The sequence below is a fragment of the Notamacropus eugenii genome, chromosome 2, assembly GCF_028372415.1.
Source record: "Notamacropus eugenii isolate mMacEug1 chromosome 2, mMacEug1.pri_v2, whole genome shotgun sequence".
NCBI lineage: Eukaryota > Metazoa > Chordata > Mammalia > Diprotodontia > Macropodidae > Notamacropus > Notamacropus eugenii.
This window is the reverse complement of record NC_092873.1, coordinates 27990746-28007208: the sequence shown is the minus strand read 5'-3', so window position 1 is coordinate 28007208 and position 16463 is coordinate 27990746. Positions and strand designations below refer to the sequence as shown.

Below are 16463 nucleotides of genomic sequence, written 5' to 3'. Positions count from 1 at the left end.
TTCAAGGAGTCTCTCCTTCAAAGCAATGCCTTCCATTCACCAGAAATGATAACAGGCATTTCTGATGTTCATTATCTCTGCAGTTCCTTCTGTGGTCACCCCTACCCATCTGCATTGGTGAGCTGGGTTGCTGGGGATGACTGCCCCCTACTTTATGGATCCACACTCCTAGAACCATAACTCATGAACCCCCAGTAATGTGTTTACTTTTCATTAGTCAGAGGATGCAATTTTAAAAGGGATTTACTGAAACGATGTATTAACAATAACTATAAAAGAGACGATAATAGATTTGTAAAGTATCTTAACAAAACCCTATACAACGTTAGTGATACACAGCAGAGATGTCAAACATGTAGCCCTTGGCCACACTCTCCAGAACCAGATTAAAATGTAATTTAGAAAAAAAAAAATAGAAGCATAATTTGGAAATATTTGACAACATAAATAAAAATTCACCAAAATGTAAATAACGTTACATTAAAAAATTTAAATCAATATGCAACCTGCAGGCACCCCCCTGTATGGATTAGTGAGCCAAGTTTCTATCTGAGTTTGACACCACTGACCCTTCACCCTAAGGCAGCTCTAGGAAGATAAATGCTTCCTGGCCAAAAAGGAATAAAAGGTGCCTAGCACCGTGCCTAGCTTGTGTTGTTGTGTTTGTCTTTAGTTCTCAAAGAGGACTATAACTTCAAGATGATGACATGACTAGCAGTTGAGTTGGATTTGTGGGAGGGAGGGATGTGCAAGGTCACCAACCTCACTTTCTTCTCCTGAGCCATGTGGGTGCAGTGGCCCGATATTCATCAGGATGGCTGGAGATGGCTCAGGATGCAATACATCGTCAGTGCTATGGAAATGCTGGATGTTCTTATTCTTGACAGGTATTCTTGAAACACATAATAAAAAGACCAAACATCTGAAGAAATTCTTTGAGAACAAGGAGTCCACTTCACCAAACAGTAGTCAAGGTATATACTATTGAGTTTGTTAAATATAATGAAAAGTGGCTTACACTCAGAAAGAAACTATAAAACAGCTTCAGTCTAAGAATGGAATTCAAAGACCCACTCTGAGTTGATTGATTGGTTGGTTGTTATTTTCGAAGAGGACCAAAATAACATCACCGTGATAAACTCAAGTTTTAGTGTACCTAACTGTGGCTGATCAGACCAATATGAGCTCCAAATGCTCTACCACAGATTGGGCACAGAGAATCCATGTTTGGAGTGGATAATCCAGATTTGCACATCCTATGTTTACTTTGTGCTGTCTCAATTCTGCTTTGCTCACAGAGCACAGCACCCTTTCTGATGTGGACATACCATAGTGAACAGTCCTGTGCCAGTGTCTCCCATGTTGCACAGTCAAATCCAAAGTTCTGGAGAGAGACCTTGAGAGTGTCCATGTATCACTTCTTCTGGCCACCATGTGATCACCTGCCCCATGTGAGTTCTCCATAAAATAGTCTTTTAGGTAAGTGTACATTTTGCATTCGAACAACATGGTCAGCCCATCAGAGTTGCGCTCTCTGAAGCATAGTTTGAATGCTTGACAGTTCAACTCGAACAAGGATTTCAGTGTCTGGTACTTTACCCTGCCAGGTGATCCTCAGAATCTTCCTAAGGCAGTTCAAATGGAAGCAATTCAGTTTCCTGGCATGGCCCTGGTAGATCGTCCATGTTTTACAGGCATACAACAATGGAGTCAGCACAACAGCTCTGTAGACCTTCAATTTGGTACTCAGTCTCATACCTCTCCTCTTCCAAACTTTTCTTCAGAGCTTCCCAAACACAGAGCTAGCTCTGGCAATGTGTGTATCAACCTCATTGTCAGTATGTACATCCCTGGAAAGAAAACTAACAAAGTAAGTGAACTTATCCACAGCATTCAAAACTTCTCCATTTGTTGTAACCAATTGTTCCACATATGGATGGTGTGGTGGTGGCTGATGGAGCACCTGTGTTTTCTTGGTGTTAATTATTAAGCCAGAATTAGCACAGGCTGCAGAGAATTGATGCATACTTTGTTGCATCTCAGCTGCAGAGGCTACACTGAATGCACAATTATCTGCAAACAGAAAATCATGCACCAACACTCCCTCCACTTTGGTCTTGGCTTGTAGCCTTTTCAAATTGAAGAACTTACCATCAGTATAGTTGTTGACCTTGATGCCATGTTCATCCTCATTGAAAGCATTTGACAACATGGCTGAAAACATCATGCTAAAAAGCTTGGGAGCAAGCACACAGCCCTGTTTCACTCCATTGGTGACTGGGGAAGCATGAGTGCATTGTCCACTATCCAGAACCCGGGTAAACATGCCTTCATGAAATTGACGTACAATACTGATGAACTTCTCTGGGCCACCAAATTTTGACATAATTTTGCATAAAGCCATCATGACTAACAGTGTCAAAGGCCTTGGTCAGATCTATAAACACTGTGTACAGACCTCTGTTCTGCTCCTGGCATTTCTCCTGGAGTTGTCGTGCAGAAAACACCATATTGACTGTTCCTTGGCCCTTTCTGAAGTCATACTGGCTCTCAGATATGTGATCATCTTCCAAATGAAAGATCAGCCTATTAAGCAATATTCTAGCAAGAATCTTGCCAGCTCTTTGACCCATTTGCTACCAGAATGAAGACCATTCTGAGCAACCAGACCGTCAACATCCCAGAAAATGTTGACATCTCTCTTAAGGGTTAGACAGTTATTGTGAAGGGACCCAGAGGAATCCTCCATAGGAATTTCAGCCATAGCAATGTTGAGCTCAGTCTCCTTGGAAAGAAGAAAAAAAGGCTCTGGGTGGAAAAGTGGTGGGGAAATTGAAAAGAATTTGCAACTGTGTGCACTATCTCTAGTCATGTACAAAACATGATCAAAGGCTTTACCCTGGGTTTTTGTTACAAGATGAAGTCTCTGTATGCTCATTTCCCCATCAATTGTTATTCAAGAGAATGGCTCACTTGTAGAAGTCAGAAATTTCTTGAGTGAAAAAATATATCCAAAGAGTGTGCATGAGACCAGGTGTTGCTTGTGCTGTTTCTCAAGCCCCAAAAGATGAGCTAATTGTTGAAGGAAATGATATTGAACTTGTTTCAAATTCAGCTGCCCTGATCCAACAGGCTACCACAGTCAAAAACAAGGATATCAGAAAATTTTTGGATGGCATCTATGTTTCTGAGAAAGGCACAGTGCAACAAGCTGATGAATAAGTTGAAAAAGATGCCAAAGGCTGTGTCCTTAGGAGTCAGCTCTTAATTCAGATGTCAAAATAAAAATACCTTTTGTCATTTAAAAAAAAAGAATCTTGCTAGCAATGACTAAGAGAGAGATCCCCCTGTGATTGTCACAGGACAATCTATTCCCTTTACCCTTATAAAGAAGGACAATGGAGGCATCCTTGAACTCCTGGGAGATAACCTTCTCTTGCCATATGACCTGGAAAATTTCAGTCAGCGTTTGTATGAGCAATGGTCCCCCTACCTTGTAAATCTCAGCTGGAATAGGATCAGTACCAGGTGCTTTGCCACATGAAAGGAACCTAATGACCCTCACTATAGGTTTTTGGTCCATAAACAGCTTTCAGTGAATCATAAAAGCACTTTGGATTGTTACTATCAGCATAAAACTGACTTTCATCTACCTTTTTACTGAGCCAGGAATCCTGTATTTCTCTAAGCTTTGCTTGTACTTTGCTTTTGATGGAATTAAATGCTGCCTTCTTAGAGGTGGATGAACTATCCTACTGGTAAATCCTGTGGAATTCTCATTTTTCATTTAGCAGCTTCTGAATTTCCCTATCATTTTCATCAAACCAGTCTTGGTGTTTGCGAGTGTTCTGACCCAGATGAGCAAATGCAGTGCTGTACACCAAATCTCTGAAAGCTGCCCACTCTTTTTCTGCTCCATTCTTGCCAACTGTGTGTTGGCTCAACTTACCATCCAAGTTAGCAACAAACTGTTCATGCTCAGAGAAGAGCTCTAATTTGTTAACATTAATTCTTCTGGTAGTCACTTTGCCTTGGGGGCAACACTTTTGATGAATGCGGATATTTAACTTAAAAAGGATAAGTCTATGATCCATCCAGCACTCTGCACCACACAGTGCCTTTGTCACTCTCACATCTTGTCTGTCTCTTCTCCTTACAATCACATTGTCTACTAGATGCCAATGTTTGCTGCAAGGGTGCATCCATGAAGTTTTATCACATTTAGGTAAATGGAAAACAGTGTTGGTGATAAGAAGGTCATGAGATGAGCAAGTCTTCAGCAGTAAATGACCATTGCTGTTGCTGTTTCCAACTCCATTCCTCCCTAGGACTCCCTGCCAAGTCTGGTAGTCTGAGCCTACTCTAGCATTAAAGTCACCCAGAATGATAAACTTGTCCTCTTTTGGCACATTAATGATAAGGGTCTCTAGGTCTTCATAAAATTTGTCTTTGACCTCATCAGGTTCATCATGGTGGGATCATAGGCACTGATGATGATGGCATGGCATTTTCCTGCAAGTGGCAATCGCATTGTTATGAGCCTGTCATTCACTTCCTTTGGCAGGCATACCAACTTGCTGACTGGATTAGTTTTGATCGCAAAACCCACACCAGCTTCATGGCACTCCCCTTCACTGCACCCACTCCAGAAAAATGTGTATCCAGCTCCAACTTCAGTAAGCTGGCCTTCATTTGACAGTCTTGTTTCACTCAGGGCTGCTATTTGGATGTGATACCAATTGAGTTCTCTTGCAACAAGAGCAGTTCATCTTTCAGGTCTACTGGATTTTGTGTTGTCTATAAGTGTTACTCTTTGAGTAACATACACATGAACTCAGGCAACAAGATGGCTTCCAAAGAATCACGGGGCCAATGGCTATCACACTGAGTTCTCAGCGATCAATGAAGACTACTCAAGAAAATGGTAGAAATCTGGCAGCCCCCTCATCATGGCAGGCTGTCCAAAATACAGGCCTGTGGACTGAATCTGTGATTCCATTCATACCAAGGGACCTGCCAGTGAGGAATCTCCTTCCACCAAGGTAGGTTCATGCCTCCTCTACAACTTATAATCTGGAAACTTACCTATAGCACTCAGAGGTTAAGCACCTTGGCCAGGACCACCCAAACCAATATGTGTCATTAGAGGGAGGACTCACCCCCAAGTCTTTCTGGTTTTCAGACAAGCTCTTTCTTGAATATGCCAGGCTGCTTAGCAAGGTTGGAATTAATGGCTAGAATTATACATCTGAATCTTGCTGCCTTTCATAGATTCTCTGAGGACACTGTAAATATGGACCTCAAAACATCTTGGAGAATTCAATCAATAGGAAATTACAGCTAGGAATTTCTAGCTCCCCGGGGGCAGTTTACTCAGGGGCCCATCCTGCTGCTGGTCCTGCCTGCCCTGGAGTTATTCCAAGGAAGCTTGCCAAGGGTCTGCAGTGAATGACATTCCATACCAATTCTTGTCTTCAACTACAAAAAGTGATTCTCGGAACTTTGTGGAATAGTCCACAGATCAGCACATCTAAAAGAATCCTCACAACAAGATGGTGACTTGTCCTGGGGCCATGTGTATCTGAACCTCATAAATAGAATTAGAATGAGATAATGATAGCAGCAATAAGAACCAAGTTTTATGTGTTTATTTTTCCTCAATTATCAAATGTTTACTCTGGTCCAGTCATCCTGCAAATACTGGGAACATACTTGGCAAGAGGTAGAAACAAAGTCTCTGCTCTCAAGGGATTACCAACCGTTATTTCAGTCATTTTTTTGGCTGTCCAACACTTCATGGCCCCATTTGGGGTTTTCTTGGCAGAGGTACTGGAGCAGTTTGCTATTTCCTTCTCCAGATCATTTTACAGATGAGGAAACTGAGGCAAACAAGGTTAAGTGACTTGCCCAGAGTCACACAACTAGTGAGTGTCTAAGGTCAGATTTGAACTCAGGTCTTCCTGACTCCAGGCCTGGCACCCTATCTACTGCACCACCAAGCTGCCCTAATATTAACATTATCTATGACTTATTGTATTTTTATTTATTGTATTAAGTACTCCCCAATTACATTTTAATCTGGTTCCTGCAAATGTGGCCATGTGTTCAACATATCTGCCTTGGTTATCTAAGGGTATTGAATGAAAAGTGATAAATTCAGCTGACCAAATGAAATAAGTCCTGCAGAGCACTTGGAAAACGTTAAAAATGATATATTATGATTGCTAGTAATTAAGCACCCTCATCCCCTATGCACTATCACTGTATTACGGACCAAGAGAATGCAGTATTTGAATTACCCACCAAGTGGAGCTCCATTCAAGGCACCAGATCCTGGTAGAGTCAGTGTTCTAGCAAGTTAGCTAGCTTTCCTAAAAGATAGCAGTAATCCTAACTGACCACCAGGGAGTACTCAGGAAGATTCCCTGTAACTTCAAGCTACAGGTCAGGCCCAATCCAGAATCCACCAAGGCATGGAATATATTACTCATGGAATGAGGATGAGACCAGAGTTATCACTACAGGATCTACACATAGCTCGTGAGCCCTCACTCAGTCCATCTCTTGGGGCTCTCCTCTCCCAATCACAGTGTCCATCATCCATGGATCCAGAAACAGCCCATTAGCACGTCAGTTACTGAAGATAGTGGAAGTATCAGATCATAGGTCAGGTCTCCCTGCATGGAGGCATCAGGAGTCTATCATCTCCTAAATCTCCTACTGATTGCCCTCCCATATTTTCAGAGCCTGGAGGTTGGGTTTTCCCCCAAAAGAGGAGGAAGAAATGCCCATTTCTAACTCCCACCTCAGGATTACAGATTTTAGAAAGGAAAATCAAGGGAGGAAGAGGAAAGACAGAATTCGTTTCCCTTTCAGCTCACCAGTCCAGTGGGAGTCACCATAACTTAGTCTCAGGGTTTACGATCCTTCCTTTTGAAGTCTGGACCCCCTATCTGTTCCAGGAGCTGGATCACCTCCTAAGCTACTTGTGGTTATTGAAAATATTCCTCATGGAAGCCTGGAGGACCCAAACCCATCCGAGGATGGTGGGTCCTTGCAAGTTGCCTTCCCCAGAGCAGTTAGGAAGTCAGACTCCTAAGTGTAACTGAAAGAAGAAGCAGCAGCCCATAGCAGATTTTCTGCCCCTCTGTCCAACTGAATCACTTCCCACCATGTATAAGTGTGCTCCCTGAAATTCCCAGTGAGGCGGGAAGGACAAACATCTTCTCTTGTCTGTTACTGAATCCTCAGCAACCTGGGCCAAGAGGAAAATAATCATTCAAAGAGAGAAGAAGCACTCATGCGTTGTTGGTGGAGTTGTGAACTGATCCAACCATTTGGGAGAACAGTTTGGAACTATGCTCAAAGGGCTATAAAACTGTGCATACCCTTTGATCCAGCAATAGCACTATTAGGTCTGTATCTCAAAGAGATCATAAGAAAGGGAAAAGGACCCACAGGTGAAGTGAACAGAACCAGGAGAACATTGTCCACAGTAACAGCATGATTGTGTGATGACCAACTTTGATAGACTTGGCTCTTCTCTGCAACGTAAGGATCCAAGACAATTCCAAAATATTCATGGTGGAAAATACTATCCACCTCCAAAGAAAGAACTCTGGATCTGAATGAAGATTGAAGCCAACCATTTGTTATTTTTGTTTGTTTGTTTTCTCCTTCTCATGGCTTTTCTCTTTGGTTCTGATTCTTCTTTCATGACATGACTAATGTGGAAATATGTTTAATATGATTGTACACGTATGGTCTATATCAGATTGCATGTTGTCTTGAGGATGGGGAAGAGGAGGGAGGTAGAAAAAAATTTGGAACCCAAAACCTTGTGAAAGTGAATATTGAAAACTATGTTTACACATAATTAGAAAAAAATAAAACGCTATTAAGTGGGGAGGAGAGAAAGAAGGCCAAGTGTGGGCACAGATTCCATTGTGGTGGTGGTTGTTGCTGGCCATCCTTCCCAGCTTTGTGAAATCAGAAGATATGACAGGTATGTCATCTACGCCTTTATCCAAGTCATAGATAAAAATGTGAACCAGATAAAGCTAGGCGGAGATCCCAGGGGCACTCTGCTGGAGACCTCCTGCTATGCTAATATTAAGCTCTTAACGGTTCTCTGAGTCCAGTCACTCAGTCAGTTCTGAGTCTACCTCCTATCTCTGCCAGCATTGCCCTCCACATTTCTATTTTTGCTTAGTAATCACTCATATTTTTGTAGAGCTGTAAACCCAGGGGGAGGAGGTAGGCTGTGTGATCATAATTAGGCCCATATAAGAATAAAAAATGAGGTGCCACAAAGACATCAGTCTGGGCACCAAGACCTGTGCTCTCCATCACAGCACACCCACAATATCGAGTCAAGTCAGGTCTTTAGTCAAAATACCAGTCACTCAGATGCTTAATTAACTGGATTTCATTTCGTTAACTTAAACACTATACATAGCAGAATACAGATAGCAGATTATGAAAAGTAGGAATCTAAATTTCACACAACCTATTTTTAAGTGTAGAATAAATTCTACACATTATTTTAAAAACTGTTCTTGTCTTCACTTTGTTCTGAATTTCCTTCTCTTCTATACATTAAGAAATGTTCCTATGACCCTCTTTGTCTTCACAAATGAATGAACAGAGCATTTGTTAAGAATCAGCTCTGTGCAAAGCATGGTGGTAAACCCTGGCCTTACAAGTAGAAAAGTAGTCTCCACCCCTGAGGCCCCTCTTCTGATGGGATGGCTCCTCCTAAGACTTCCACCGTAATAATGTGGGTCTTAGAAACAGCCTGGTTCTGGCTAAGAAATAGAATGGTGGATCAGTGGAATAGATTAGGGACAAATTACATGATAGTAAATGACCATAGTAATCTAATATATGATAAGCTCAAAGATTTAAGCTTTTTGAGCAAAAACTCATTATTTGACAAAAACTGCTGGGAAAATTGGAAAACAGCAGATATGACAGATACGGCAGAAACTAGGTATATATACAGACCAACATCTCACACCATATAACAAGATAAGGTCAAAATGAGTACATGATTTATACATAAAAGGTAATACCATAAGCAAATTAGGACAGCATAAGATAGTTTATTTGACAGATCTATGTATAAGGGAAGAATTTAGGACCAAAGAAAATAAAGAGAGAATTATAAAATGGAAATTAGATTATTTTGGTTTTATAAAATTAAAAAGGTCTTTTGCACAAACAAAACCAATGCAGCCAAAATTAAAAGAAAGGTGGAAAACTGGTGGGGGAGGGGGTAGGTTTGCAACAAGTATCTCTGACAAGACAACTACAAGTTATTCTCCAATTGATAAATGGCCAAAGGGTATGAACAGGTAGTTTTCAGACAAAGAAATCAGAGCTACCTATAGTTTTATGAAAAAAAAAGTTTCTAAATCACTATTAGAAAAAAGTTCTAAATCACTATTAGATTAGACAAGTGCAAATTAAAGCAATTCTGAGGTACCACCTCACACCTAAAAGAGTGGCTAATATGACAAAAAAAAAAAAAGAAGGATGAATGTTGGAGGAGATGTGGGGAAACTGGTGTATTAATGCACTGTTAGTGGAGTGGTATACTGATCCAACCATTCAGGAGAGTAATTTGGAACTATGCTAAAAGGGCCATAAAAATGTGCAGACCCTTTGATCCAGCAATATCTACTGCTGGATCTGTATTCCAAAGACATTTTTTAAAAAAAGGAAAAAGGACTTGTTCAAACAGAAATATTTATAGCAGCTCTTTCTATAGTGGCTAAGAATTGGAAATCAAGGGGATGCCCACCAATTTGGGGAATGGCTAAACAAGCTGTGGTATATGAATGTGATACAATACTATTGTGCTATAAGAAATGACAAGCAGGATGATTTCAGAAAAACCTGGAAAGACATATGTGAATGGATGAAAAATGAAGTGAACAGGACAATGTCATACATAGTGACAGCAACATTGCACAATGCATTGTGAAGGACTTGGCTATTCTCAGCCATGCAAGGATCCAAGACAATCCCAGAGGACTAATGATGAAGCCGACTGTCCACCTCCAGAGAAAGAACTGATATTAATTAAATGCAGATTTGAAACAGGCTATTTTCACTTTCTTTCTTTCATTCTTTTTCTTCTATTTGAGTCTTATTGTACAAAATGGCTAATATGGAAAGGTTTTTCATGATTGTACATGTGTAACCTATCTGACTGCTCAACATCTCAGGGAAGGGGGAGGGGAAGAAGGGAGGGAGAGATAGGATTGGGAACTCAAAACTTGCTTGTCTTTCATTCTCAAAGAGGATCATGATGTCAGGGAGATGATGACATAACTTGCAGTTGACTGATTTGAGTGAGTGAGGGCTGTGCAAGGACATCAACCTCACTTTCTCTTCCTGGGCCGGTGGTCAGAAATTTATCAGGACAACTGGAGATGACCCAGAATGAACTCAAAATTTTTAAGGAACCCAAATGTTTAAAAATTGTTTTAACATGTAATTGGAGGGAAAATAAAATGTATATATATTTACCGATCTATTTTTATTGGTTGGTTTGTTTGTTTGTTTAAAATACAAGCCTTAGAGTCAGTGTGCTCTAGCACCCTCTTTTGCATCTCACTGCTCTTTGGGGTTGCCACTGTCTCTTCCAGCACTTTAGTCTGGGGGTTGTAGCCTTAACACTCAGCTCAGAGCAAGAGTCCAAGCTCACATCCAAGGGCAGGATCTTTATCAGATAAGTCTTTGTTTCAACCACTCTTGGGCTGGGACGCTAATAATCAGTCTCAAAGGTGGGTCTTGTTCCTCAGGCTATTGAGTCTATGCTGAGTGCAAAACCTGACCTCAATTCAGACTCTGGGATTCCTTTGGCTCAGTCTCTCAACTTTTCAAAACTTCCAGGGTAGGAGGTGCCACTCTCTTCACCTAAAACAGAAAATAACCACCTCTACCACAGATCAAAGACTCAGGTCTATTTTTTAGAGTCATAGAGATCTCCCTGAGAATCCCTAAGAACTACTGAAGTAAAAGAGGAGGTAACTAGTACTGACAGACCTTTTGAAGGCTTCCAAAACCCATCAGAAGGCCTCCATCTCAGCAAGTGAAGGAAGCCAGCCACAGAATGTCTATGCATACGCCAAGGTGTCTCTCCAAAGTTCATCAACATGAGAGTCCCAGAAGATTCTCCACATGAAGGGGTTGCATCAACTGATCAAGCTAATGTGTGCCAGACCCCATTATGCAGCTGGGGGATGCCACAGAGTCTAGGACCTGAAGTCAGAAACACCTGAGTTCAAATCCAGCTTTAGACCCTTACTACATATGTGACCCTGGGCAAGTCATTTCACCTCTGTCTGCATCCTTTTCCTCATCTACAAAACAGAAATAATAGCACCTACCTCCCAGGGTATTTGTAAAGATAAAATGAGATGCTATTTGTAAAGTAAGGGTCTGGCACATAGTAGGCACTCTAGAATGCTGACTATTATTACAACTTCATCACCATCCCCATTATTTCAGTCATTTCCTGATTGTTTAGGAAGTGACATCAAGTGACCTTCCCCTCCTCAGTAGATCCTAATTCTTTACTTTCCCCTGCCCACACACACACATACTTTAGCATTAGGAAGTTTATTTTACTTGTGACTATTCCCTCTCTGGTGCTGTCCCCTCTCTTAACTTTTCCCCTCTCCCAGCTCCCCCCAAACCCCCTTTCCTCCCTCATCATCCTCACTTATTTCCTGTTGAGTTCGGTGCATTGCTACAACAAATTTGTGTGTGTGTGTGTGTGTGTGTGTGTGTGTGTGTGTGTACAACTCTCCTTTGAGGACCCTTTTCTGCCATCTGATGGCTACTCCCCCCGTTTGTATTCTCATCTACTCACACACCCCATTGATGAGAAAGTGACTTGCACCCCCTTCTTCCTCTTCTCTAACCTTGTCTAGTCCTCTGACTCTCCCTTTTTTTCCTCTTTTCAAACCATCAGAATAGAAGTAACTCATTCCTAGGTCTCCCCCCCCTTTTTTTATTTAATTTCCTCAATACCATTTAATATTCTCAATATCTACCTCAACACCTTTAAGGTTTCAATGTTAGCACCATAGCATTACACAGCTCCTTCCAACTGCTCCATTAAATTTCTTTTGCCAGGTTTCTCTGGACGTGTTTGCACTTCAGAGTTCCCCCCTAACTCTGATCTTTCCATTGGATGTGCCTGCAACTCCACTATTCATAAAAAACTCATTTTTTTCACCTTTAAGATTAAACTTCGCCCAGGGGGAGGTGGGTGGAGCCAAGATGTCACAGTAGAAAGACACAGCTACTGTAGCTCTTCCCCCACAGGCCATAAAATACCTGTAAATAAAGACTCTAAACAAATACTAGAGCAGCAGAAGCCATAAAAAGACAGAGGGAAAGAGATTTCCAGCCCAAGGCAGCCTGGAAGGCCAATAGGAAATAGGTGCACAGGCTGCAGAGTGCAGTCCATGGAGCCCAGCACAACCTTGGCCATATGGCACCTGCAGGAACAGGACCAGAGCAGACCTCAGGGGTAGAATCCCCAGCAACACCTGCAGTTCCCAGATACCTCAACCCACAAATGCCAAAGACAGCTTTAAAGGTCAGTGAAAAAGCTTTTTCACCTGGGCAATAAGGGAGCAGGTTCTTCCCTTAGCCCCAGTCCCAGGCAACAACAGCAGCAGCAGCATCCATTTTTGGAGCCCTCAGCCTAAAGACCCTGGGGGAATTGAGCCACTGATCTGAGTCTCAGCCCTGAGTGGCTGTCCTGGGGTGAGGAAGAGTGTTGGCATGGGGGAGCTGGTGGAGGCTCTGGAAAGGAAAGTCTGCTTGTAAATCCTGGGCAGAAAAAGCTTTGATAGCTCCCAGACCAGAACACAGGCCAGGAGAGGAGTAAACTCCTCTCCCTTGATTGTGCCACCTTGGAGGAACTGAGAACTTACAGGTCCCCAGAGCATACCCTCCTCTTGACAAAGGACTCATAAGTCAAGTACTGATTAGGGAAATGCCCCCAAAAGGGAAAAAAAATAAGATTATAGAAGGCTACTTTCTTGGTGAACAGGTATTTTCTTTCATCCTTTCAGATGAAGAAGAACAATGCATACCATCAGAGAAAGACAGAAAAGTCAAGGCTTCTGCATCCTAAACCTCCAAAATAAACATACAATATCCTCAGGTCATGGAAGAGCTCAGAAAGGATTTTGAAAATCAAGTAAGAGAGGTGGAGGAAAAATTGGGAAGAGAAATGAGAGCAGTGCAAGAAAATCATGAAAAGTGAGTCAACAGTTTGCTAAAGGAGACTCTAAAAAATACTGAAGAAAATAACACCTTTAAAAATAAACTAACTCAAATGGCAAAAGAGGCCCAAAAAGCCAATGAGGAGAAGAATGCTTTAAAAAGCAGAATTAGCCAAATGGAAAAGGAGGTTCAAAAATTCACTGAAGAAAATAATTCTTTAAAAATTAGAATGGAGTAGATGGAAGCTAATGACTTTATGAGAAACCAAAAAATTACAAAACAAAGAGAATGAAAAAATAGAAGACCATGTGAAATATCTCATTGGAAAAACAACTGACCTGGAAAATAGATCCAGAAGAGACAATTTAAAAATTATGGAACTATCTGAAAGTCATGATTAGAAAAAGAGTCTAGACATCATCTTTCATGAAATTATCAAGGAAAATTGCCCTGATATTCTAGAATCAGAGGGTAAAGGTAAGTATTGAAAGAATCCACCAATCACCTCCTGAAAGAGTTCCGAAAAGAAAAACTCCTAGGAATATTGTAGCCAAATTCCAGATTTCCCAGGTCAAGGAGAAAATATTGCAAGCAGCCAGAAAGAAATAATTTGAGTATTGTGGAAATACAATCAGGATAACACAAGATCTAGCAGCTTCTACATTAAGGGATCAAAGGGTTTGGAATATGATATTCCAGAAGTCAAAGGAACTAAGATTAAAACCAAGAATAACCTATGCAGCAAAACTGAGTATAATACTTCAGAGAAAAATTGATCATTCAATGAAATAGAGGACTTTCAAGCATTCATGATGAAAAGATCAGAGCTGAATTGAAAATCTGACTTTCAAACACAAAAATCAAGAAAAGCATGAAAAGGTAAACAGGAAAAAAATCATAAGTTGATTTCTGTTGAACTGTTTACATTCATACATGGAAAGATAATATTTGTAACTCTTGAGACTTTTATCAATATTTGGGTAGTTGGAGGGATTATACATATGTGTGTGTGTGTCTGTGTGTGTCTGTGTATAGACAGAGGGCACAGGGTGAGTTGCATAGGAAGGGATGATATCTAAAAAATAAAATTTAGGTGTGAAAGAGGAATATGTTGTAAGGAGAAAGGGAGAAATAGAATGGGGCAAATCATCTCTCATAAAAGAGGCAAGGAAAAACTTTTTCAATGGAGGGGAAAAGCGGGGAGGTGAGAGGGAGAAGGTGAAGTTTACTCTCATCACATTTGGCTTAAGGAGGGAATAACACACACACTCAATTTGGTATGAAAATCTATGTTACAGTACAGGAAAATGGGGAAAAGGGGAGAAGTGGGGTGAGGGGATGATAGAAGGGAGGGCAAATGAGAGGTGGGAGTAATAAGTAATCACTTTAGGGAAGGGACAAGGTCTAAAGAGAGAATAGAAAAAATAGGGGGCAGGATAGGATGGAGGGGATTATAATTAGTCTTTCACAATATGATTATTATGGAAATCTTTAACAAAACTACACATATATAGCCTATATTGAATTGCTTGGCTTCTCAGTGGGGAGGGTGGGGAGGGAGGAAGGGAGAGAAGTTGGAACTCAAAGTTTAAGGAATGAATGTTGAGAATTGTTTTTGCATGCAACTGGGAAATAAGAAATACAGGCAATGGGGTATAGAAATCTATCTTGTCCTACAAGAAAAAAGAGAAGATGGGCATAAGGGAAGGGAGGGGTGTGATAGAAGGGAGAGCAGATTGGGGGAAGGGGTAGTCAGAATGCATGGTGTTTCGGGGTGGGGGAGAGGAGAGATGGGGAGAAAATTTGGAATTCAAAATCTTGTGGAAATGAATGTTGAAAACTAAAAATAAATACATTTTTAAAAATAAAAAAATTTTTTAAAAGATTAAACTTCACTTTTCAGGATGTTATTCTTGCTTTCTAGTCCTATTTTTTTTCTTCTTTTTTGGAATATTATATTCCAGCATCTCCTTGCATTTATGGTAAAAGCTGCCAGGTCTTGTATCATCTTGACTGTAGGACACAAGCAACTTTTTTCTGGATTTCTTGTCGTCTTTTTTCTTTGACACAAGGACTTTTTGGATTTGGGCTACAATAGTCCTGGGACTTTTTCTTTAGTTGGATTCTTTCTATCTATAATATACCCACTTTTTAAAAAATAGATGAGAACTAATAGAACAAAAAGGCAGTTTCCATTTATAAATTTATTTGTTTGTTTATGAATTACCTCTCCTTGACCTGTTTTCCAGGTTACTTGTGTTTTTTATAACAGATATCTTACATTTTATTCTATTTTTAAAATCTTTTGATATAATCCTGGAGTCATTAATTTCTTTTTGGTCTAGTCTAGTTTTCATTCCACTCTATTTCTTGGGTCATATTTTTACTTTCTGTTCTAAGTCATTTTTTCTTCCATTTCTTTATTTAAACATTCTAATTTCATTTTGTATTTCATTTTATTTTTATCTCGGTATTCATATTGGTATTGGAAAAAAAATCCATTTTTTCTCTTTAAGTCTCTGCTTGTAGTTGTTATAAAGTCACTCCTTTGGAGGGAAGGTCTCCAGATCTAAAATACTTTTTAAAAAATCTTGGTCAGTTTTTTCTTTGCTTCTTATCTCTCTGGCTTTAGTTCCAGAGCCAGACTCCATCCCCTGCTGGGCCTTTGGGAGGGGTGCTCAGCCCTAGATGGTCCCCTGGTTTTTGGGCTTATCTTCTACCTCTTAGATCTTCAGGGCCCTCCCCATCTCAGCACAGCATTAGGAATCTCAGAGCCCCTGGGTTTGAGGTATCCCATCTGAGTGCTATGATACCACACTGATTGCTGCCTCCTCCTGATTCCCTGGGCTTCCAAAGTCCCCACTCATTGGCTTTCTTTGGAGAGTCTTTTGTTCTTGATGCCCTCAAACACAAAACCTTACAGGCTTCATGTGTTCCTGGACCATCTCTCATTGCACTGGGAAGATACCCACAGGCTGGTGGCTCAGTGGATAGAGTATCAGGCCTAGCCGATTCTAACCCTAACCCTAAATACACTCTGATTCTAACCCTAAATCAGAAAGACCTGCATGCTAGTTGTGTGACCATGGGCAAGTCACTTAACTTCTGTCTGCCTCAGTTTCCTCAACTATAAAATGGAGAGACTACCACAGCTCCCAGGGTGGTTGTAAGGACCAAATGAGATATTTATCAAGCACTTAGCACATTGC

General features: G+C 40.8%; 1 pseudogene; it reads left to right on the top strand.

The window, feature by feature from the left end:
* Positions 1-1542: 1542 nt before the first annotated feature.
* LOC140524787 (large ribosomal subunit protein uL6-like) lies at positions 1543-3398 on the top strand (annotated as a pseudogene).
* The last annotated feature ends 13065 nt before the right edge of the window (positions 3399-16463 follow it).